The 25,760-nt window shown below is 37.6% G+C and overlaps 8 non-coding genes across 8 annotated transcripts; all 8 read right to left on the bottom strand.

Annotated features, from left to right (window-relative positions):
• Positions 1-2,183: 2,183 nt before the first annotated feature.
• Positions 2,184-2,302, bottom strand: LOC145659757 (5S ribosomal RNA). The gene has a single exon (XR_014125885.1). It is a non-coding gene; the product is annotated as a 5S ribosomal RNA (ribosomal RNA).
• Positions 2,303-5,305: 3,003 nt separating this feature from the next.
• LOC145659763 (5S ribosomal RNA) lies at positions 5,306-5,424 on the bottom strand. Its single transcript, XR_014125895.1, has one exon. It is a non-coding gene; the product is annotated as a 5S ribosomal RNA (ribosomal RNA).
• A 3,029-nt stretch (positions 5,425-8,453) lies between these two features.
• On the bottom strand, positions 8,454-8,572 carry LOC145659744 (5S ribosomal RNA). The gene has a single exon (XR_014125866.1). It is a non-coding gene; the product is annotated as a 5S ribosomal RNA (ribosomal RNA).
• Positions 8,573-11,599: 3,027 nt separating this feature from the next.
• On the bottom strand, positions 11,600-11,718 carry LOC145659741 (5S ribosomal RNA). The gene has a single exon (XR_014125862.1). It is a non-coding gene; the product is annotated as a 5S ribosomal RNA (ribosomal RNA).
• A 3,029-nt stretch (positions 11,719-14,747) lies between these two features.
• LOC145659740 (5S ribosomal RNA) lies at positions 14,748-14,866 on the bottom strand. The gene has a single exon (XR_014125861.1). It is a non-coding gene; the product is annotated as a 5S ribosomal RNA (ribosomal RNA).
• A 3,041-nt stretch (positions 14,867-17,907) lies between these two features.
• LOC145659739 (5S ribosomal RNA) lies at positions 17,908-18,026 on the bottom strand. Its single transcript, XR_014125860.1, has one exon. It is a non-coding gene; the product is annotated as a 5S ribosomal RNA (ribosomal RNA).
• Positions 18,027-21,061: 3,035 nt separating this feature from the next.
• On the bottom strand, positions 21,062-21,180 carry LOC145659738 (5S ribosomal RNA). Its single transcript, XR_014125858.1, has one exon. It is a non-coding gene; the product is annotated as a 5S ribosomal RNA (ribosomal RNA).
• Positions 21,181-24,174: 2,994 nt separating this feature from the next.
• Positions 24,175-24,293, bottom strand: LOC145659736 (5S ribosomal RNA). Its single transcript, XR_014125856.1, has one exon. It is a non-coding gene; the product is annotated as a 5S ribosomal RNA (ribosomal RNA).
• Positions 24,294-25,760: the final 1,467 nt, after the last annotated feature.

Below are 25,760 nucleotides of genomic sequence, written 5' to 3'. Positions count from 1 at the left end.
ATTTAACCAATGAAAGATAGAAAATCACAACAACAAAAAACAACATAATAACATGTCGAAAAGATCTGCGCTAACATTAACAAGCATCGCTGTCACCATAGCAACCACAGCAGCTGGGGTTTTTACACAGGATACAAGATTTCATGACATTGCGATTAGCAAACTAACATTTTCAAAAGAAACATTAAATAAACAATAATATCTCTGTACCTTTGATGACATATAAACATGTAAAAATTGCTTGTTAGTATGTGTGTGCGCGTGTGTGTGTGTGTGTACTACCCATGTAATAATAAATTGTGAGCACCAGTGAGAAGTCCCCAAAAAAAACACATGCACAATAAATGATGCTAAAGGACTCTTCAGCTGCAGTTTATTTCTGTACATATGATACACGCTGTTCTACAAGTTACACATGTAGAAGTCTCTGTACAAATCAACACATTAAAGTTGGAAATCTTTGGAAACTGGGAAAGGTTTTTCATGCTGTTTTCTGTGTGGTGGAGTGATACAGGCGCATATGCACACAGTATGAGTGTAATGTCTTGTGATAGTTACCCTCCACCACAGTGTGTTCATGGACTGTGGGTTTGAAATGCACATATGCTGTGTGTATATATATTTATATATGTATGTAAATTAAAACACAGGATTAACACAGAAAAGTTGGTATATTTTAACAAAGTAGGTAAAACAAAAGTATATTAAGAAAAAATGAACTTACCTGTGACTTTTTTGTGGAGAGTCTTCCATGTTGTCTTTGAAGGGGAGCTTTATGGGGAATTGTCCTGCTTAAAGACAGGAAGTGACATCACCCAATTTCCTGTTTTTCCTTGTATTAGTTTCCAAAGGAAATTTCAAGAGTGGAGTTTTGATGTTGACTTATTTTGGAGAATTTATGATTGCTGATTTTCTTTTATTGAACTTGTAACTTGTAAATGCTAAATTCTATTTTTTAAAACATTTTTGTTTGTTTTTGTAGTGATTGCCAGATGAATCCTTGAAGCTTTCCATCCAATTGGTTCAAAAAAAGGTTCATATCTGGAGGCTTCATGTGCACACAAACCCCCCTGCTGGCTAAACCTTTATTGTCATTTCAACTATTTGTGATGGATCTCTTGGCTGTTTTGCACCAGTGACAGCATGGGAATAGTCACTGCCAACAATAGAAATAAAAACACCTTAATATGATTTTGTGTGGTTCATTCATTCATCTAATCTGTTTTTGATGTGTAGGTAATGGTTTTGGAGGTCTACTAGTGTCAAAAAACAGGTTGATTTCAGTCAATGTTTAAATAAACCAAATAGGACATGAGATGTTTATGTTGAGATGTTTTTAAGACTGTTGCAGTGTTTTTCAAAGATGGGAAAAATGGTTATGCTTATGAATACTGTGGTGACTTTATTCACTTTTATTAAGAAATAATATTTTTTCCACTGTGCTTTTCCACAGGATACAAGATTTCATTACATTGCGATTAGCAAACTAACATTTTCAAAAGAAACATAAAATAAAAAATAATATCTCTGTACCTGTGATGATATATAAACATGTAAAAAATCAATTGCTTGTTAATGTGTGTGTGTGTGTGTGTGTGTGTGTGTGTGTGTGTGTGTGTGTGTGTGTGTGTGTGTATGTATGAGTGAGAGACAGACTTGGCTCCCCTGGTAGAAGGAACAGAATGAATATAGTTAGCAAACGAAAGAAAGGCTGCAGTAACTAAAATTAGTCTATCCCTTCCCAAAACAACACCCATTAAAATGTACATAGCACATATAATGTCGAAAGGGATTCAAGAGTAAAACCATGTTCTAATCCCAAAATGATTGGACGGAGTTGAACTCGACGCAACCAACCTCCAGTTCCGTTAATAAAAGCTTTGAGTGGCGTGCGGTCCAACGCACCTAGATAATTGCTCCGAAAGTGTTCGCACACACAAACGGCATAATACATGAAGGTAAGAGAAAGATGTAAAAGTAAAGAAACATGGAGTTGTTTTGGTGAAATTGATAAGACAAACATACATACGTTTATGAGAACCCGGTGCACTTACTAAGCTCCAAAATGCTACAGTTCTAAACCTAAAAGCAAGAAAGAAAGCATAAAATAAAACCCTAAAGAAATGAAGCCACGTTGTACGTGAAAAGAGGCAAAAATGAAAAGAAACATAGCTAAGAAGAAAAGCTTACAGCACCTGGTATTCCCAGGCGGTCTCCCATCCAAGTACTAACCAGGCCCGACCCTGCTTAGCTTCCGAGATCGGACGAGATCGGGAGTGTTCAGAGTGGTATGGCCGTAAGCGATGAAAGCGGCGAAAAATGCGCCTTTATGCAATACATCGACAGCGTGGCTACAGACACAATCACCCGATTAAGCTCTTGTCGAAGCGATAAAACAATGCCTTACACAATGCCTTCATGTTTTTGCTTTCTTTTTTTCATTGCTTTAACATGCTCTTCCTCTCTGCAATATGCTGGATGATCCGTTGCTTAAAATGATATGAAGTTTAGTTTATGGGATCATTATACAGCGTATCGCTGTATTGGACACTTCTAGCTAGAGCAAGCTAAGCTGTGGTTAGTTCCTACAACTAACGTGAGCTAGCTACCTGTCCATCCATACGTTCAGTGAACAAATACGCGACAACTCAAGAGATCCAGCTGTGCACAACCGCACTGTTTCACAATACCAAGCCAGCTTGTGTACCCCGACAATTCCGTCTACTCGCTGTGATGCTGCGTTTTGTTCTGGCACTGTTAACATCACGAGGCAAGCGGCAGTACTGGGTCTGTGAACCTTTACTGTAAAAACATGGAAAAATGAAATTGCGTGCGTGTGTGTGCATGTGAGAGAGAGAGACTGGCAGACTCTCCTCCCCTCAAGGTCCGTTAGTAAAAAAAAAATTTCATCTGGAAATCTAAGTTGCTATATTGTGCTGTGTAATGTTAAGCGCAGCACAACAATGTCCTGTAGGTCACATAAATAACGTAAGTAGCCTAATGTCATAATAACAAATATGAACAGGAATGATCAACCACTACAAACAGCATGTTAAAATACTAAGAATAACGAGTTGATTACAAATCGAGTAAACATTTAGAAAGTGAAACTTAAACAGAAAACCCATGTTCTATCATTTAACCAATGAAAGATAGAAAATCACAACAACAAAAAACAACATAATAACATGTCGAAAAGATCTGCGCTAACATTAACAAGCATCGCTGTCACCATAGCAACCACAGCAGCTGGGGTTTTTACACAGGATACAAGATTTCATGACATTGCGATTAGCAAACTAACATTTTCAAAAGAAACATTAAATAAACAATAATATCTCTGTACCTTTGATGACATATAAACATGTAAAAATTGCTTGTTAGTATGTGTGTGCGTGTGTGTGTGTGTGTACTACCCATGTAATAATAAATTGTGAGCACCAGTGAGAAGTCCCCAAAAAAAACACATGCACAATAAATGATGCTAAAGGACTCTTCAGCTGCAGTTTATTTCTGTACATATGATACACGCTGTTCTACAAGTTACACATGTAGAAATCTCTGTACAAATCAACACATTAAAGTTGGAAATCTTTGGAAACTGGGAAAGGTTTTTCATGCTGTTTTCTGTGTGGTGGAGTGATACAGGCGCAGATGCACACAGTATGAGTGTAATGTCTTGTGATAGTTACCCTCCACCACAGTGTGTTCATGGACTGTGGGTTTGAAATGCACATATGCTGTGTGTATATATATTTATATATGTATGTAAATTAAAACACAGGATTAACACAGAAAAGTTGGTATATTTTAACAAAGTAGGTAAAACAAAAGTATATTAAGAAAAAATGAACTTACCTGTGACTTTTTTGTGGAGAGTCTTCCATGTTGTCTTTGAAGGGGAGCTTTATGGGGAATTGTCCTGCTTAAAGACAGGAAGTGACATCACCCAATTTCCTGTTTTTCCTTGTATTAGTTTCCAAAGGAAATTTCAAGAGTGGAGTTTTGATGTTGACTTATTTTGGAGAATTTATGATTGCTGATTTTCTTTTATTGAACTTGTAACTTGTAAATGCTAAATTCTATTTTTTAAAACATTTTTGTTTGTTTTTGTAGTGATTGCCAGATGAATCCTTGAAGCTTTCCATCCAATTGGTTCAAAAAAAGGTTCATATCTGGAGGCTTCATGTGCACACAAACCCCCCTGCTGGCTAAACCTTTATTGTCATTTCAACTATTTGTGATGGATCTCTTGGCTGTTTTGCACCAGTGACAGCATGGGAATAGTCACTGCCAACAATAGAAATAAAAACACCTTAATATGATTTTGTGTGGTTCATTCATTCATCTAATCTGTTTTTGATGTGTAGGTAATGGTTTTGGAGGTCTACTAGTGTCAAAAAACAGGTTGATTTCAGTCAATGTTTAAATAAACCAAATAGGACATGAGATGTTTATGTTGAGATGTTTTTAAGACTGTTGCAGTGTTTTTCAAAGATGGGAAAAATGGTTATGCTTATGAATACTGTGGTGACTTTATTCACTTTTATTAAGAAATAATATTTTTTCCACTGTGCTTTTCCACAGGATACAAGATTTCATTACATTGCGATTAGCAAACTAACATTTTCAAAAGAAACATAAAATAAAAAATAATATCTCTGTACCTGTGATGATATATAAACATGTAAAAAATCAATTGCTTGTTAATGTGTGTGTGTGTGTGTGTGTGTGTGTGTGTGTGTGTGTGTGTGTGTATGTATGAGTGAGAGACAGACTTGGCTCCCCTGGTAGAAGGAACAGAATGAATATAGTTAGCAAACGAAAGAAAGGCTGCAGTAACTAAAATTAGTCTATCCCTTCCCAAAACAACACCCATTAAAATGTACATAGCACATATAATGTCGAAAGGGATTCAAGAGTAAAACCATGTTCTAATCCCAAAATGATTGGACGGAGTTGAACTCGACGCAACCAACCTCCAGTTCCGTTAATAAAAGCTTTGAGTGGCGTGCGGTCCAACGCACCTAGATAATTGCTCCGAAAGTGTTCGCACACACAAACGGCATAATACATGAAGGTAAGAGAAAGATGTAAAAGTAAAGAAACATGGAGTTGTTTTGGTGAAATTGATAAGACAAACATACATACGTTTATGAGAACCCGGTGCACTTACTAAGCTCCAAAATGCTACAGTTCTAAACCTAAAAGCAAGAAAGAAAGCATAAAATAAAACCCTAAAGAAATGAAGCCACGTTGTACGTGAAAAGAGGCAAAAATGAAAAGAAACATAGCTAAGAAGAAAAGCTTACAGCACCTGGTATTCCCAGGCGGTCTCCCACCCAAGTACTAACCAGGCCCGACCCTGCTTAGCTTCCGAGATCGGACGAGATCGGGCGTGTTCAGAGTGGTATGGCCGTAAGCGATGAAAGCGGCGAAAAATGCGCCTTTATGCAATACATCGACAGCGTGGCTACAGACACAATCACCCGATTAAGCTCTTGTCGAAGCGATAAAACAATGCCTTACACAATGCCTTCATGTTTTTGCTTTCTTTTTTTCATTGCTTTAACATGCTCTTCCTCTCTGCAATATGCTGGATGATCCGTTGCTTAAAATGATATGAAGTTTAGTTTATGGGATCATTATACAGCGTATCGCTGTATTGGACACTTCTAGCTAGAGCAAGCTAAGCTGTGGTTAGTTCCTACAACTAACGTGAGCTAGCTACCTGTCCATCCATACGTTCAGTGAACAAATACGCGACAACTCAAGAGATCCAGCTGTGCACAACCGCACTGTTTCACAATACCAAGCCAGCTTGTGTACCCCGACAATTCTGTCTACTCGCTGTGATGCTGCGTTTTGTTCTGGCACTGTTAACATCACGAGGCAAGCGGCAGTACTGGGTCTGTGAACCTTTACTGTAAAAACATGGAAAAATGAAATTGCGTGCGTGTGTGTGCATGTGAGAGAGAGAGACTGGCAGACTCTCCTCCCCTCAAGGTCCGTTAGTAAAAAAAAAATTTCATCTGGAAATCTAAGTTGCTATATTGTGCTGTGTAATGTTAAGCGCAGCACAACAATGTCCTGTAGGTCACATAAATAACGTAAGTAGCCTAATGTCATAATAACAAATATGAACAGGAATGATCAACCACTACAAACAGCATGTTAAAATACTAAAAATAACGAGTTGATTACAAATCGAGTAAACATTTAGAAAGTGAAACTTAACCAGAAAACCCATATTCTATCATTTAACCAATGAAAGATAGAAAATCACAACAACAAAAAACAACATAATAACATGTCGAAAAGATCTGCGCTAACATTAACAAGCATCGCTGTCACCATAGCAACCACAGCAGCTGGGGTTTTTACACAGGATACAAGATTTCATGACATTGCGATTAGCAAACTAACATTTTCAAAAGAAACATTAAATAAACAATAATATCTCTGTACCTTTGATGACATATAAACATGTAAAAATTGCTTGTTAGTATGTGTATGCGCGTGTGTGTGTGTGTGTGTGTGTGTGTGTGTGTGTGTGTGTGTGTACTACCCATGTAATAATAAATTGTGAGCACCAGTGAGAAGTCCCCAAAAAAAACACATGCACAATAAATGATGCTAAAGGACTCTTCAGCTGCAGTTTATTTCTGTACATATGATACACGCTGTTCTACAAGTTACACATGTAGAAGTCTCTGTACAAATCAACACATTAAAGTTGGAAATCTTTGGACACTGGAAAAGGTTTTTCATGCTGTTTTCTGTGTGGTGGAGTGATACAGGCGCAGATGCACACAGTATGAGTGTAATGTCTTGTGATAGTTACCCTCCACCATAGTGTGTTCATGGACTGTGGGTTTGAAATGCACATATGCTGTGTGTATATATATTTATATATGTATGTAAATTAAAACACAGGATTAACACAGAAAAGTTGGTATATTTTAACAAAGTAGGTAAAACAAAAGTATATTAAGAAAAAATGAACTTACCTGTGACTTTTTTGTGGAGAGTCTTCCATGTTGTCTTTGAAGGGGAGCTTTATGGGGAATTGTCCTGCTTAAAGACAGGAAGTGACATCACCCAATTTCCTGTTTTTCCTTGTATTAGTTTCCAAAGGAAATTTCAAGAGTGGAGTTTTGATGTTGACTTATTTTGGAGAATTTATGATTGCTGATTTTCTTTTATTGAACTTGTAACTTGTAAATGCTAAATTCTATTTTTTAAAACATTTTTGTTTGTTTTTGTAATGATTGCCAGATGAATCCTTGAAGCTTTCCATCCAATTGGTTCAAAAAAAGGTTCATATCTGGAGGCTTCATGTGCACACAAACCCCCCTGCTGGCTAAACCTTTATTGTCATTTCAACTATTTGTGATGGATCTCTTGGCTGTTTTGCACCAGTGACAGCATGGGAATAGTCACTGCCAACAATAGAAATAAAAACACCTTAATATGATTTTGTGTGGTTCATTCATTCATCTAATCTGTTTTTGATGTGTAGGTAATGGTTTTGGAGGTCTACTAGTGTCAAAAAACAGGTTGATTTCAGTCAATGTTTAAATAAACCAAATAGGACATGAGATGTTTATGTTGAGATGTTTTTAAGACTGTTGCAGTGTTTTTCAAAGATGGGAAAAATGGTTATGCTTATGAATACTGTGGTGACTTTATTCACTTTTATTAAGAAATAATATTTTTTCCACTGTGCTTTTCCACAGGATACAAGATTTCATTACATTGCGATTAGCAAACTAACATTTTCAAAAGAAACATAAAATAAAAAATAATATCTCTGTACCTGTGATGATATATAAACATGTAAAAAATCAATTGCTTGTTAATGTGTGTGTGTGTGTGTGTGTGTGTGTGTGTGTGTGTGTGTGTATGTATGAGTGAGAGACAGACTTGGCTCCCCTGGTAGAAGGAACAGAATGAATATAGTTAGCAAACGAAAGAAAGGCTGCAGTAACTAAAATTAGTCTATCCCTTCCCAAAACAACACCCATTAAAATGTACATAGCACATATAATGTCGAAAGGGATTCAAGAGTAAAACCATGTTCTAATCCCAAAATGATTGGACGGAGTTGAACTCGACGCAACCAACCTCCAGTTCCGTTAATAAAAGCTTTGAGTGGCGTGCGGTCCAACGCACCTAGATAATTGCTCCGAAAGTGTTCGCACACACAAACGGCATAATACATGAAGGTAAGAGAAAGATGTAAAAGTAAAGAAACATGGAGTTGTTTTGGTGAAATTGATAAGACAAACATACATACGTTTATGAGAACCCGGTGCACTTACTAAGCTCCAAAATGCTACAGTTCTAAACCTAAAAGCAAGAAAGAAAGCATAAAATAAAACCCTAAAGAAATGAAGCCACGTTGTACGTGAAAAGAGGCAAAAATGAAAAGAAACATAGCTAAGAAGAAAAGCTTACAGCACCTGGTATTCCCAGGCGGTCTCCCATCCAAGTACTAACCAGGCCCGACCCTGCTTAGCTTCCGAGATCGGACGAGATCGGGCGTGTTCAGAGTGGTATGGCCGTAAGCGATGAAAGCGGCGAAAAATGCGCCTTTATGCAATACATCGACAGCGTGGCTACAGACACAATCACCCGATTAAGCTCTTGTCGAAGCGATAAAACAATGCCTTACACAATGCCTTCATGTTTTTGCTTTCTTTTTTTCATTGCTTTAACATGCTCTTCCTCTCTGCAATATGCTGGATGATCCGTTGCTTAAAATGATATGAAGTTTAGTTTATGGGATCATTATACAGCGTATCGCTGTATTGGACACTTCTAGCTAGAGCAAGCTAAGCTGTGGTTAGTTCCTACAACTAACGTGAGCTAGCTACCTGTCCATCCATACGTTCAGTGAACAAATACGCGACAACTCAAGAGATCCAGCTGTGCACAACCGCACTGTTTCACAATACCAAGCCAGCTTGTGTACCCCGACAATTCCGTCTACTCGCTGTGATGCTGCGTTTTGTTCTGGCACTGTTAACATCACGAGGCAAGCGGCAGTACTGGGTCTGTGAACCTTTACTGTAAAAACATGGAAAAATGAAATTGCGTGCGTGTGTGTGCATGTGAGAGAGAGAGACTGGCAGACTCTCCTCCCCTCAAGGTCCGTTAGTAAAAAAAAAATGTCATCTGGAAATCTAAGTTGCTATATTGTGCTGTGTAATGTTAAGCGCAGCACAACAATGTCCTGTAGGTCACATAAATAACGTAAGTAGCCTAATGTCATAATAACAAATATGAACAGGAATGATCAACCACTACAAACAGCATGTTAAAATACTAAAAATAACGAGTTGATTACAAATCGAGTAAACATTTAGAAAGTGAAACTTAACCAGAAAACCCATATTCTATCATTTAACCAATGAAAGATAGAAAATCACAACAACAAAAAACAACATAATAACATGTCGAAAAGATCTGCGCTAACATTAACAAGCATCGCTGTCACCATAGCAACCACAGCAGCTGGGGTTTTTACACAGGATACAAGATTTCATGACATTGCGATTAGCAAACTAACATTTTCAAAAGAAACATTAAATAAACAATAATATCTCTGTACCTTTGATGACATATAAACATGTAAAAATTGCTTGTTAGTATGTGTGTGCGCGTGTGTGTGTGTGTGTGTGTGTGTGTGTGTGTGTGTGTGTGTACTACCCATGTAATAATAAATTGTGAGCACCAGTGAGAAGTCCCCAAAAAAAACACATGCACAATAAATGATGCTAAAGGACTCTTCAGCTGCAGTTTATTTCTGTACATATGATACACGCTGTTCTACAAGTTACACATGTAGAAGTCTCTGTACAAATCAACACATTAAAGTTGGAAATCTTTGGACACTGGGAAAGGTTTTTCATGCTGTTTTCTGTGTGGTGGAGTGATACAGGCGCAGATGCACACAGTATGAGTGTAATGTCTTGTGATAGTTACCCTCCACCACAGTGTGTTCATGGACTGTGGGTTTGAAATGCACATATGCTGTGTGTATATATATTTATATATGTATGTAAATTAAAACACAGGATTAACACAGAAAAGTTGGTATATTTTAACAAAGTAGGTAAAACAAAAGTATATTAAGAAAAAATGAACTTACCTGTGACTTTTTTGTGGAGAGTCTTCCATGTTGTCTTTGAAGGGGAGCTTTATGGGGAATTGTCCTGCTTAAAGACAGGAAGTGACATCACCCAATTTCCTGTTTTTCCTTGTATTAGTTTCCAAAGGAAATTTCAAGAGTGGAGTTTTGATGTTGACTTATTTTGGAGAATTTATGATTGCTGATTTTCTTTTATTGAACTTGTAACTTGTAAATGCTAAATTCTATTTTTTAAAACATTTTTGTTTGTTTTTGTAGTGATTGCCAGATGAATCCTTGAAGCTTTCCATCCAATTGGTTCAAAAAAAGGTTCATATCTGGAGGCTTCATGTGCACACAAACCCCCCTGCTGGCTAAACCTTTATTGTCATTTCAACTATTTGTGATGGATCTCTTGGCTGTTTTGCACCAGTGACAGCATGGGAATAGTCACTGCCAACAATAGAAATAAAAACACCTTAATATGATTTTGTGTGGTTCATTCATTCATCTAATCTGTTTTTGATGTGTAGGTAATGGTTTTGGAGGTCTACTAGTGTCAAAAAACAGGTTGATTTCAGTCAATGTTTAAATAAACCAAATAGGACATGAGATGTTTATGTTGAGATGTTTTTAAGACTGTTGCAGTGTTTTTCAAAGATGGGAAAAATGGTTATGCTTATGAATACTGTGGTGACTTTATTCACTTTTATTAAGAAATAATATTTTTTCCACTGTGCTTTTCCACAGGATACAAGATTTCATTACATTGCGATTAGCAAACTAACATTTTCAAAAGAAACATAAAATAAAAAATAATATCTCTGTACCTGTGATGATATATAAACATGTAAAAAATCAATTGCTTGTTAATGTGTGTGTGTGTGTGTGTGTGTGTGTGTGTGTGTGTGTGTGTATGTATGAGTGAGAGACAGACTTGGCTCCCCTGGTAGAAGGAACAGAATGAATATAGTTAGCAAACGAAAGAAAGGCTGCAGTAACTAAAATTAGTCTATCCCTTCCCAAAACAACACCCATTAAAATGTACATAGCACATATAATGTCGAAAGGGATTCAAGAGTAAAACCATGTTCTAATCCCAAAATGATTGGACGGAGTTGAACTCGACGCAACCAACCTCCAGTTCCGTTAATAAAAGCTTTGAGTGGCGTGCGGTCCAACGCACCTAGATAATTGCTCCGAAAGTGTTCGCACACACAAACGGCATAATACATGAAGGTAAGAGAAAGATGTAAAAGTAAAGAAACATGGAGTTGTTTTGGTGAAATTGATAAGACAAACATACATACGTTTATGAGAACCCGGTGCACTTACTAAGCTCCAAAATGCTACAGTTCTAAACCTAAAAGCAAGAAAGAAAGCATAAAATAAAACCCTAAAGAAATGAAGCCACGTTGTACGTGAAAAGAGGCAAAAATGAAAAGAAACATAGCTAAGAAGAAAAGCTTACAGCACCTGGTATTCCCAGGCGGTCTCCCATCCAAGTACTAACCAGGCCCGACCCTGCTTAGCTTCCGAGATCGGACGAGATCGGGCGTGTTCAGAGTGGTATGGCCGTAAGCGACGAAAGCGGCGAAAAATGCGCCTTTATGCAATACATCGACAGCGTGGCTACAGACACAATCACCCGATTAAGCTCTTGTCGAAGCGATAAAACAATGCCTTACACAATGCCTTCATGTTTTTGCTTTCTTTTTTTCATTGCTTTAACATGCTCTTCCTCTCTGCAATATGCTGGATGATCCGTTGCTTAAAATGATATGAAGTTTAGTTTATGGGATCATTATACAGCGTATCGCTGTATTGGACACTTCTAGCTAGAGCAAGCTAAGCTGTGGTTAGTTCCTACAACTAACGTGAGCTAGCTACCTGTCCATCCATACGTTCAGTGAACAAATACGCGACAACTCAAGAGATCCAGCTGTGCACAACCGCACTGTTTCACAATACCAAGCCAGCTTGTGTACCCCGACAATTCCGTCTACTCGCTGTGATGCTGCGTTTTGTTCTGGCACTGTTAACATCACGAGGCAAGCGGCAGTACTGGGTCTGTGAACCTTTACTGTAAAAACATGGAAAAATGAAATTGCGTGCGTGTGTGTGCATGTGAGAGAGAGAGACTGGCAGACTCTCCTCCCCTCAAGGTCCGTTAGTAAAAAAAAAATGTCATCTGGAAATCTAAGTTGCTATATTGTGCTGTGTAATGTTAAGCGCAGCACAACAATGTCCTGTAGGTCACATAAATAACGTAAGTAGCCTAATGTCATAATAACAAATATGAACAGGAATGATCAACCACTACAAACAGCATGTTAAAATACTAAAAATAACGAGTTGATTACAAATCGAGTAAACATTTAGAAAGTGAAACTTAACCAGAAAACCCATATTCTATCATTTAACCAATGAAAGATAGAAAATCACAACAACAAAAAACAACATAATAACATGTCGAAAAGATCTGCGCTAACATTAACAAGCATCGCTGTCACCATAGCAACCACAGCAGCTGGGGTTTTTACACAGGATACAAGATTTCATGACATTGCGATTAGCAAACTAACATTTTCAAAAGAAACATTAAATAAACAATAATATCTCTGTACCTTTGATGACATATAAACATGTAAAAATTGCTTGTTAGTATGTGTGTGCGCGTGTGTGTGTGTGTGTGTGTGTGTGTGTGTGTACTACCCATGTAATAATAAATTGTGAGCACCAGTGAGAAGTCCCCAAAAAAAACACATGCACAATAAATGATGCTAAAGGACTCTTCAGCTGCAGTTTATTTCTGTACATATGATACACGCTGTTCTACAAGTTACACATGTAGAAGTCTCTGTACAAATCAACACATTAAAGTTGGAAATCTTTGGAAACTGGGAAAGGTTTTTCATGCTGTTTTCTGTGTGGTGGAGTGATACAGGCGCAGATGCACACAGTATGAGTGTAATGTCTTGTGATAGTTACCCTCCACCACAGTGTGTTCATGGACTGTGGGTTTGAAATGCACATATGCTGTGTGTATATATATTTATATATGTATGTAAATTAAAACACAGGATTAACACAGAAAAGTTGGTATATTTTAACAAAGTAGGTAAAACAAAAGTATATTAAGAAAAAATGAACTTACCTGTGACTTTTTTGTGGAGAGTCTTCCATGTTGTCTTTGAAGGGGAGCTTTATGGGGAATTGTCCTGCTTAAAGACAGGAAGTGACATCACCCAATTTCCTGTTTTTCCTTGTATTAGTTTCCAAAGGAAATTTCAAGAGTGGAGTTTTGATGTTGACTTATTTTGGAGAATTTATGATTGCTGATTTTCTTTTATTGAACTTGTAACTTGTAAATGCTAAATTCTATTTTTTAAAACATTTTTGTTTGTTTTTGTAGTGATTGCCAGATGAATCCTTGAAGCTTTCCATCCAATTGGTTCAAAAAAAGGTTCATATCTGGAGGCTTCATGTGCACACAAACCCCCCTGCTGGCTAAACCTTTATTGTCATTTCAACTATTTGTGATGGATCTCTTGGCTGTTTTGCACCAGTGACAGCATGGGAATAGTCACTGCCAACAATAGAAATAAAAACACCTTAATATGATTTTGTGTGGTTCATTCATTCATCTAATCTGTTTTTGATGTGTAGGTAATGGTTTTGGAGGTCTACTAGTGTCAAAAAACAGGTTGATTTCAGTCAATGTTTAAATAAACCAAATAGGACATGAGATGTTTATGTTGAGATGTTTTTAAGACTGTTGCAGTGTTTTTCAAAGATGGGAAAAATGGTTATGCTTATGAATACTGTGGTGACTTTATTCACTTTTATTAAGAAATAATATTTTTTCCACTGTGCTTTTCCACAGGATACAAGATTTCATGACATTGCGATTAGCAAACTAACATTTTCAAAAGAAACATAAAATAAAAAATAATATCTCTGTACCTGTGATGATATATAAACATGTAAAAAATCAATTGCTTGTTAATGTGTGTGTGTGTGTGTGTGTGTGTGTGTGTGTGTGTGTGTGTGTGTGTGTGTGTATGTATGAGTGAGAGACAGACTTGGCTCCCCTGGTAGAAGGAACAGAATGAATATAGTTAGCAAACGAAAGAAAGGCTGCAGTAACTAAAATTAGTCTATCCCTTCCCAAAACAACACCCATTAAAATGTACATAGCACATATAATGTCGAAAGGGATTCAAGAGTAAAACCATGTTCTAATCCCAAAATGATTGGACGGAGTTGAACTCGACGCAACCAACCTCCAGTTCCGTTAATAAAAGCTTTGAGTGGCGTGCGGTCCAACGCACCTAGATAATTGCTCCGAAAGTGTTCGCACACACAAACGGCATAATACATGAAGGTAAGAGAAAGATGTAAAAGTAAAGAAACATGGAGTTGTTTTGGTGAAATTGATAAGACAAACATACATACGTTTATGAGAACCCGGTGCACTTACTAAGCTCCAAAATGCTACAGTTCTAAACCTAAAAGCAAGAAAGAAAGCATAAAATAAAACCCTAAAGAAATGAAGCCACGTTGTACGTGAAAAGAGGCAAAAATGAAAAGAAACATAGCTAAGAAGAAAAGCTTACAGCACCTGGTATTCCCAGGCGGTCTCCCATCCAAGTACTAACCAGGCCCGACCCTGCTTAGCTTCCGAGATCGGACGAGATCGGGCGTGTTCAGAGTGGTATGGCCGTAAGCGATGAAAGCGGCGAAAAATGCGCCTTTATGCAATACATCGACAGCGTGGCTACAGACACAATCACCCGATTAAGCTCTTGTCGAAGCGATAAAACAATGCCTTACACAATGCCTTCATGTTTTTGCTTTCTTTTTTTCATTGCTTTAACATGCTCTTCCTCTCTGCAATATGCTGGATGATCCGTTGCTTAAAATGATATGAAGTTTAGTTTATGGGATCATTATACAGCGTATCGCTGTATTGGACACTTCTAGCTAGAGCAAGCTAAGCTGTGGTTAGTTCCTACAACTAACGTGAGCTAGCTACCTGTCCATCCATACGTTCAGTGAACAAATACGCGACAACTCAAGAGATCCAGCTGTGCACAACCGCACTGTTTCACAATACCAAGCCAGCTTGTGTACCCCGACAATTCTGTCTACTCGCTGTGATGCTGCGTTTTGTTCTGGCACTGTTAACATCACGAGGCAAGCGGCAGTACTGGGTCTGTGAACCTTTACTGTAAAAACATGGAAAAATGAAATTGCGTGCGTGTGTGTGCATGTGAGAGAGAGAGACTGGCAGACTCTCCTCCCCTCAAGGTCCGTTAGTAAAAAAAAAATTTCATCTGGAAATCTAAGTTGCTATATTGTGCTGTGTAATGTTAAGCGCAGCACAACAATGTCCTGTAGGTCACATAAATAACGTAAGTAGCCTAATGTCATAATAACAAATATGAACAGGAATGATCAACCACTACAAACAGCATGTTAAAATACTAAAAATAACGAGTTGATTACAAATCGAGTAAACATTTAGAAAGTGAAACTTAACCAGAAAACCCATATTCTATCATTTAACCAATGAAAGATAGAAAATCACAACAACAAAAAACAACATAATAACATGTCGAAAAGATCTGCGCTAACATTAACAAGCATCGCTGTCACCATAGCAACCACAGCAGCTGGGGTTTTTACACAGGATACAAGATTTCATGACATTGCGATTAGCAAACTAACATTTTCAAAAGAAACATAAAATAAAAAATAATATCTCTGTACCTGTGATGATATATAAACATGTAAAAATTGCTTGTTAGTATGTGTGTGCGCGTGTGTGTGTGTGTGTGTGTGTGTGTGTGTGTGTGTGTACTACCCATGTAATAATAAATTGTGAGCACCAGTGAGAAGTCCCCAAAAAAAACACATGCACAATAAATGATGCTAAAGGACTCTTCAGCTGCAGTTTATTTCTGTACATATGATACACGCTGTTCTACAAGTTACACATGTAGAAGTCTCTGTACAAATCAACACATTAAAGTTGGAAATCTTTGGAAACTGGGAAAGGTTTTTCATGCTGTTTTCTGTGTGGTGGAGTGATACAGGCGCAGATGCACACAGTATGAGTGTAATGTCTTGTGATAGTTACCCTCCACCACAGTGTGTTCATGGACTGTGGGTTTGAAATGCACATATGCTGTGTGTATATATATTTATATATGTATGTAAATTAAAACACAGGATTAACACAGAAAAGTTGGTATATTTTAACAAAGTAGGTAAAACAAAAGTATATTAAGAAAAAATGAACTTACCTGTGACTTTTTTGTGGAGAGTCTTCCATGTTGTCTTTGAAGGGGAGCTTTATGGGGAATTGTCCTGCTTAAAGACAGGAAGTGACATCACCCAATTTCCTGTTTTTCCTTGTATTAGTTTCCAAAGGAAATTTCAAGAGTGGAGTTTTGATGTTGACTTATTTTGGAGAATTTATGATTGCTGATTTTCTTTTATTGAACTTGTAACTTGTAAATGCTAAATTCTATTTTTTAAAACATTTTTGTTTGTTTTTGTAGTGATTGCCAGATGAATCCTTGAAGCTTTCCATCCAATTGGTTCAAAAAAAGGTTCATATCTGGAGGCTTCATGTGCACACAAACCCCCCTGCTGGCTAAACCTTTATTGTCATTTCAACTATTTGTGATGGATCTCTTGGCTGTTTTGCACCAGTGACAGCATGGGAATAGTCACTGCCAACAATAGAAATAAAAACACCTTAATATGATTTTGTGTGGTTCATTCATTCATCTAATCTGTTTTTGATGTGTAGGTAATGGTTTTGGAGGTCTACTAGTGTCAAAAAACAGGTTGATTTCAGTCAATGTTTAAATAAACCAAATAGGACATGAGATGTTTATGTTGAGATGTTTTTAAGACTGTTGCAGTGTTTTTCAAAGATGGGAAAAATGGTTATGCTTATGAATACTGTGGTGACTTTATTCACTTTTATTAAGAAATAATATTTTTTCCACTGTGCTTTTCCACAGGATACAAGATTTCATTACATTGCGATTAGCAAACTAACATTTTCAAAAGAAACATAAAATAAAAAATAATATCTCTGTACCTGTGATGATATATAAACATGTAAAAAATCAATTGCTTGTTAATGTGTGTGTGTGTGTGTGTGTGTGTGTGTGTGTGTGTGTGTGTGTGTGTGTGTGTGTGTGTATGTATGAGTGAGAGACAGACTTGGCTCCCCTGGTAGAAGGAACAGAATGAATATAGTTAGCAAACGAAAGAAAGGCTGCAGTAACTAAAATTAGTCTATCCCTTCCCAAAACAACACCCATTAAAATGTACATAGCACATATAATGTCGAAAGGGATTCAAGAGTAAAACCATGTTCTAATCCCAAAATGATTGGACGGAGTTGAACTCGACGCAACCAACCTCCAGTTCCGTTAATAAAAGCTTTGAGTGGCGTGCGGTCCAACGCACCTAGATAATTGCTCCGAAAGTGTTCGCACACACAAACGGCATAATACATGAAGGTAAGAGAAAGATGTAAAAGTAAAGAAACATGGAGTTGTTTTGGTGAAATTGATAAGACAAACATACATACGTTTATGAGAACCCGGTGCACTTACTAAGCTCCAAAATGCTACAGTTCTAAACCTAAAAGCAAGAAAGAAAGCATAAAATAAAACCCTAAAGAAATGAAGCCACGTTGTACGTGAAAAGAGGCAAAAATGAAAAGAAACATAGCTAAGAAGAAAAGCTTACAGCACCTGGTATTCCCAGGCGGTCTCCCATCCAAGTACTAACCAGGCCCGACCCTGCTTAGCTTCCGAGATCGGACGAGATCGGGCGTGTTCAGAGTGGTATGGCCGTAAGCAATGAAAGCGGCGAAAAATGCGCCTTTATGCAATACATCGACAGCGTGGCTACAGACACAATCACCCGATTAAGCTCTTGTCGAAGCGATAAAACAATGCCTTACACAATGCCTTCATGTTTTTGCTTTCTTTTTTTCATTGCTTTAACATGCTCTTCCTCTCTGCAATATGCTGGATGATCCGTTGCTTAAAATGATATGAAGTTTAGTTTATGGGATCATTATACAGCGTATCGCTGTATTGGACACTTCTAGCTAGAGCAAGCTAAGCTGTGGTTAGTTCCTACAACTAACGTGAGCTAGCTACCTGTCCATCCATACGTTCAGTGAACAAATACGCGACAACTCAAGAGATCCAGCTGTGCACAACCGCACTGTTTCACAATACCAAGCCAGCTTGTGTACCCCGACAATTCTGTCTACTCGCTGTGATGCTGCGTTTTGTTCTGGCACTGTTAACATCACGAGGCAAGCGGCAGTACTGGGTCTGTGAACCTTTACTGTAAAAACATGGAAAAATGAAATTGCGTGCGTGTGTGTGCATGTGAGAGAGAGAGACTGGCAGACTCTCCTCCCCTCAAGGTCCGTTAGTAAAAAAAAAATTTCATCTGGAAATCTAAGTTGCTATATTGTGCTGTGTAATGTTAAGCGCAGCACAACAATGTCCTGTAGGTCACATAAGTAACGTAAGTAGCCTAATGTCATAATAACAAATATGAACAGGAATGATCAACCACTACAAACAGCATGTTAAAATACTAAAAATAACGAGTTGATTACAAATCGAGTAAACATTTAGAAAGTGAAACTTAAACAGAAAACCCATATTCTATCATTTAACCAATGAAAGATAGAAAATCACAACAACAAAAAACAACATAATAACATGTCGAAAAGATCTGCGCTAACATTAACAAGCATCGCTGTCACCATAGCAACCACAGCAGCTGGGGTTTTTACACAGGATACAAGATTTCATGACATTGCGATTAGCAAACTAACATTTTCAAAAGAAACATTAAATAAAAAATAATATCTCTGTACCTGTGATGACATATAAACATGTAAAAATTGCTTGTTAGTATGTGTGTGCGCGTGTGTGTGTGTGTGTGTGTGTGTGTGTGTGTGTGTGTACTACCCATGTAATAATAAATTGTGAGCACCAGTGAGAAGTCCCCAAAAAAAACACATGCACAATAAATGATGCTAAAGGACTCTTCAGCTGCAGTTTATTTCTGTACATATGATACACGCTGTTCTACAAGTTACACATGTAGAAGTCTCTGTACAAATCAACACATTAAAGTTGGAAATCTTTGGAAACTGGGAAAGGTTTTTCATGCTGTTTTCTGTGTGGTGGAGTGATACAGGCGCAGATGCACACAGTATGAGTGTAATGTCTTGTGATAGTTACCCTCCACCACAGTGTGTTCATGGACTGTGGGTTTGAAATGCACATATGCTGTGTGTATATATATTTATATATGTATGTAAATTAAAACACAGGATTAACACAGAAAAGTTGGTATATTTTAACAAAGTAGGTAAAACAAAAGTATATTAAGAAAAAATGAACTTACCTGTGACTTTTTTGTGGAGAGTCTTCCATGTTGTCTTTGAAGGGGAGCTTTATGGGGAATTGTCCTGCTTAAAGACAGGAAGTGACATCACCCAATTTCCTGTTTTTCCTTGTATTAGTTTCCAAAGGAAATTTCAAGAGTGGAGTTTTGATGTTGACTTATTTTGGAGAATTTATGATTGCTGATTTTCTTTTATTGAACTTGTAACTTGTAAATGCTAAATTCTATTTTTTAAAACATTTTTGTTTGTTTTTGTAGTGATTGCCAGATGAATCCTTGAAGCTTTCCATCCAATTGGTTCAAAAAAAGGTTCATATCTGGAGGCTTCATGTGCACACAAACCCCCCTGCTGGCTAAACCTTTATTGTCATTTCAACTATTTGTGATGGATCTCTTGGCTGTTTTGCACCAGTGACAGCATGGGAATAGTCACTGCCAACAATAGAAATAAAAACACCTTAATATGATTTTGTGTGGTTCATTCATTCATCTAATCTGTTTTTGATGTGTAGGTAATGGTTTTGGAGGTCTACTAGTGTCAAAAAACAGGTTGATTTCAGTCAATGTTTAAATAAACCAAATAGGACATGAGATGTTTATGTTGAGATGTTTTTAAGACTGTTGCAGTGTTTTTCAAAGATGGGAAAAATGGTTATGCTTATGAATACTGTGGTGACTTTATTCACTTTTATTAAGAAATAATATTTTTTCCACTGTGCTTTTCCACAGAATACAAGATTTCATTACATTGCGATTAGCAAACTAACATTTTCAAAAGAAACATAAAATAAAAAATAATATCTCTGTACCTGTGATGATATATAAACATGTAAAAAATCAATTGCTTGTTAATGTGTGTGTGTGTGTGTGTGTGTGTGTGTGTGTGTGTGTGTGTGTGTGTGTGTGTATGTATGAGTGAGAGACAGACTTGGCTCCCCTGGTAGAAGGAACAGAATGAATATAGTTAGCAAACGAAAGAAAGGCTGCAGTAACTAAAATTAGTCTATCCCTTCCCAAAACAACACCCATTAAAATGTACATAGCACATATAATGTCGAAAGGGATTCAAGAGTAAAACCATGTTCTAATCCCAAAATGATTGGACGGAGTTGAACTCGACGCAACCAACCTCCAGTTCCGTTAATAAAAGCTTTGAGTGGCGTGCGGTCCAACGCACCTAGATAATTGCTCCGAAAGTGTTCGCACACACAAACGGCATAATACATGAAGGTAAGAGAAAGATGTAAAAGTAAAGAAACATGGAGTTGTTTTGGTGAAATTGATAAGACAAACATACATACGTTTATGAGAACCCGGTGCACTTACTAAGCTCCAAAATGCTACAGTTCTAAACCTAAAAGCAAGAAAGAAAGCATAAAATAAAACCCTAAAGAAATGAAGCCACGTTGTACGTGAAAAGAGGCAAAAATGAAAAGAAACATAGCTAAGAAGAAAAGCTTACAGCACCTGGTATTCCCAGGCGGTCTCCCATCCAAGTACTAACCAGGCCCGACCCTGCTTAGCTTCCGAGATCGGACGAGATCGGGCGTGTTCAGAGTGGTATGGCCGTAAGCGATGAAAGCGGCGAAAAATGCGCCTTTATGCAATACATCGACAGCGTGGCTACAGACACAATCACCCGATTAAGCTCTTGTCGAAGCGATAAAACAATGCCTTACACAATGCCTTCATGTTTTTGCTTTCTTTTTTTCATTGCTTTAACATGCTCTTCCTCTCTGCAATATGCTGGATGATCCGTTGCTTAAAATGATATGAAGTTTAGTTTATGGGATCATTATACAGCGTATCGCTGTATTGGACACTTCTAGCTAGAGCAAGCTAAGCTGTGGTTAGTTCCTACAACTAACGTGAGCTAGCTACCTGTCCATCCATACGTTCAGTGAACAAATACGCGACAACTCAAGAGATCCAGCTGTGCACAACCGCACTGTTTCACAATACCAAGCCAGCTTGTGTACCCCGACAATTCTGTCTACTCGCTGTGATGCTGCGTTTTGTTCTGGCACTGTTAACATCACGAGGCAAGCGGCAGTACTGGGTCTGTGAACCTTTACTGTAAAAACATGGAAAAATGAAATTGCGTGCGTGTGTGTGCATGTGAGAGAGAGAGACTGGCAGACTCTCCTCCCCTCAAGGTCCGTTAGTAAAAAAAAAAATTTCATCTGGAAATCTAAGTTGCTATATTGTGCTGTGTAATGTTAAGCGCAGCACAACAATGTCCTGTAGGTCACATAAGTAACGTAAGTAGCCTAATGTCATAATAACAAATATGAACAGGAATGATCAACCACTACAAACAGCATGTTAAAATACTAAAAATAACGAGTTGATTACAAATCGAGTAAACATTTAGAAAGTGAAACTTAAACAGAAAACCCATATTCTATCATTTAACCAATGAAAGATAGAAAATCACAACAACAAAAAACAACATAATAACATGTCGAAAAGATCTGCGCTAACATTAACAAGCATCGCTGTCACCATAGCAACCACAGCAGCTGGGGTTTTTACACAGGATACAAGATTTCATGACATTGCGATTAGCAAACTAACATTTTCAAAAGAAACATTAAATAAACAATAATATCTCTGTACCTTTGATGACATATAAACATGTAAAAATTGCTTGTTAGTATGTGTGTGCGCGTGTGTGTGTGTACTACCCATGTAATAATAAATTGTGAGCACCAGTGAGAAGTCCCCAAAAAAAACACATGCACAATAAATGATGCTAAAGGACTCTTCAGCTGCAGTTTATTTCTGTACATATGATACACGCTGTTCTACAAGTTACACATGTAGAAGTCTCTGTACAAATCAACACATTAAAGTTGGAAATCTTTGGAAACTGGGAAAGGTTTTTCATGCTGTTTTCTGTGTGGTGGAGTGATACAGGCGCAGATGCACACAGTATGAGTGTAATGTCTTGTGATAGTTACCCTCCACCACAGTGTGTTCATGGACTGTGGGTTTGAAATGCACATATGCTGTGTGTATATATATTTATATATGTATGTAAATTAAAACACAGGATTAACACAGAAAAGTTGGTATATTTTAACAAAGTAGGTAAAACAAAAGTATATTAAGAAAAAATGAACTTACCTGTGACTTTTTTGTGGAGAGTCTTCCATGTTGTCTTTGAAGGGGAGCTTTATGGGGAATTGTCCTGCTTAAAGACAGGAAGTGACATCACCCAATTTCCTGTTTTTCCTTGTATTAGTTTCCAAAGGAAATTTCAAGAGTGGAGTTTTGATGTTGACTTATTTTGGAGAATTTATGATTGCTGATTTTCTTTTATTGAACTTGTAACTTGTAAATGCTAAATTCTATTTTTTAAAACATTTTTGTTTGTTTTTGTAGTGATTGCCAGATGAATCCTTGAAGCTTTCCATCCAATTGGTTCAAAAAAAGGTTCATATCTGGAGGCTTCATGTGCACACAAACCCCCCTGCTGGCTAAACCTTTATTGTCATTTCAACTATTTGTGATGGATCTCTTGGCTGTTTTGCACCAGTGACAGCATGGGAATAGTCACTGCCAACAATAGAAATAAAAACACCTTAATATGATTTTGTGTGGTTCATTCATTCATCTAATCTGTTTTTGATGTGTAGGTAATGGTTTTGGAGGTCTACTAGTGTCAAAAAACAGGTTGATTTCAGTCAATGTTTAAATAAACCAAATAGGACATGAGATGTTTATGTTGAGATGTTTTTAAGACTGTTGCAGTGTTTTTCAAAGATGGGAAAAATGGTTATGCTTATGAATACTGTGGTGACTTTATTCACTTTTATTAAGAAATAATATTTTTTCCACTGTGCTTTTCCACAGGATACAAGATTTCATTACATTGCGATTAGCAAACTAACATTTTCAAAAGAAACATAAAATAAAAAATAATATCTCTGTACCTGTGATGATATATAAACATGTAAAAAATCAATTGCTTGTTAATGCGTGTGTGTGTGTGTGTGTGTGTGTGTGTGTGTGTGTATGTATGAGTGAGAGACAGACTTGGCTCCCCTGGTAGAAGGAACAGAATGAATATAGTTAGCAAACGAAAGAAAGGCTGCAGTAACTAAAATTAGTCTATCCCTTCCCAAAACAACACCCATTAAAATGTACATAGCACATATAATGTCGAAAGGGATTCAAGAGTAAAACCATGTTCTAATCCCAAAATGATTGGACGGAGTTGAACTCGACGCAACCAACCTCCAGTTCCGTTAATAAAAGCTTTGAGTGGCGTGCGGTCCAACGCACCTAGATAATTGCTCCGAAAGTGTTCGCACACACAAACGGCATAATACATGAAGGTAAGAGAAAGATGTAAAAGTAAAGAAACATGGAGTTGTTTTGGTGAAATTGATAAGACAAACATACATACGTTTATGAGAACCCGGTGCACTTACTAAGCTCCAAAATGCTACAGTTCTAAACCTAAAAGCAAGAAAGAAAGCATAAAATAAAACCCTAAAGAAATGAAGCCACGTTGTACGTGAAAAGAGGCAAAAATGAAAAGAAACATAGCTAAGAAGAAAAGCTTACAGCACCTGGTATTCCCAGGCGGTCTCCCATCCAAGTACTAACCAGGCCCGACCCTGCTTAGCTTCCGAGATCGGACGAGATCGGGCGTGTTCAGAGTGGTATGGCCGTAAGCAATGAAAGCGGCGAAAAATGCGCCTTTATGCAATACATCGACAGCGTGGCTACAGACACAATCACCCGATTAAGCTCTTGTCGAAGCGATAAAACAATGCCTTACACAATGCCTTCATGTTTTTGCTTTCTTTTTTTCATTGCTTTAACATGCTCTTCCTCTCTGCAATATGCTGGATGATCCGTTGCTTAAAATGATATGAAGTTTAGTTTATGGGATCATTATACAGCGTATCGCTGTATTGGACACTTCTAGCTAGAGCAAGCTAAGCTGTGGTTAGTTCCTACAACTAACGTGAGCTAGCTACCTGTCCATCCATACGTTCAGTGAACAAATACGCGACAACTCAAGAGATCCAGCTGTGCACAACCGCACTGTTTCACAATACCAAGCCAGCTTGTGTACCCCGACAATTCTGTCTACTCGCTGTGATGCTGCGTTTTGTTCTGGCACTGTTAACATCACGAGGCAAGCGGCAGTACTGGGTCTGTGAACCTTTACTGTAAAAACATGGAAAAATGAAATTGCGTGCGTGTGTGTGCATGTGAGAGAGAGAGACTGGCAGACTCTCCTCCCCTCAAGGTCCGTTAGTAAAAAAAAAATTTCATCTGGAAATCTAAGTTGCTATATTGTGCTGTGTAATGTTAAGCGCAGCACAACAATGTCCTGTAGGTCACATAAGTAACGTAAGTAGCCTAATGTCATAATAACAAATATGAACAGGAATGATCAACCACTACAAACAGCATGTTAAAATACTAAAAATAACGAGTTGATTACAAATCGAGTAAACATTTAGAAAGTGAAACTTAAACAGAAAACCCATATTCTATCATTTAACCAATGAAAGATAGAAAATCACAACAACAAAAAACAACATAATAACATGTCGAAAAGATCTGCGCTAACATTAACAAGCATCGCTGTCACCATAGCAACCACAGCAGCTGGGGTTTTTACACAGGATACAAGATTTCATGACATTGCGATTAGCAAACTAACATTTTCAAAAGAAACATTAAATAAAAAATAATATCTCTGTACCTGTGATGACATATAAACATGTAAAAATTGCTTGTTAGTATGTGTGTGCGCGTGTGTGTGTGTGTGTGTGTGTGTGTGTGTGTGTGTGTACTACCCATGTAATAATAAATTGTGAGCACCAGTGAGAAGTCCCCAAAAAAAACACATGCACAATAAATGATGCTAAAGGACTCTTCAGCTGCAGTTTATTTCTGTACATATGATACACGCTGTTCTACAAGTTACACATGTAGAAGTCTCTGTACAAATCAACACATTAAAGTTGGAAATCTTTGGAAACTGGGAAAGGTTTTTCATGCTGTTTTCTGTGTGGTGGAGTGATACAGGCGCAGATGCACACAGTATGAGTGTAATGTCTTGTGATAGTTACCCTCCACCACAGTGTGTTCATGGACTGTGGGTTTGAAATGCACATATGCTGTG

Source organism: Electrophorus electricus, chromosome 1, assembly GCF_041902795.1.
Source record: "Electrophorus electricus isolate QZ-2024a chromosome 1, ASM4190279v1, whole genome shotgun sequence".
Taxonomy (NCBI): Eukaryota; Metazoa; Chordata; class Actinopteri; order Gymnotiformes; family Gymnotidae; genus Electrophorus; species Electrophorus electricus.
The sequence above is the reverse complement of the archived record's forward strand: the minus strand, read 5'-3'. Positions and strand labels throughout refer to the sequence as shown.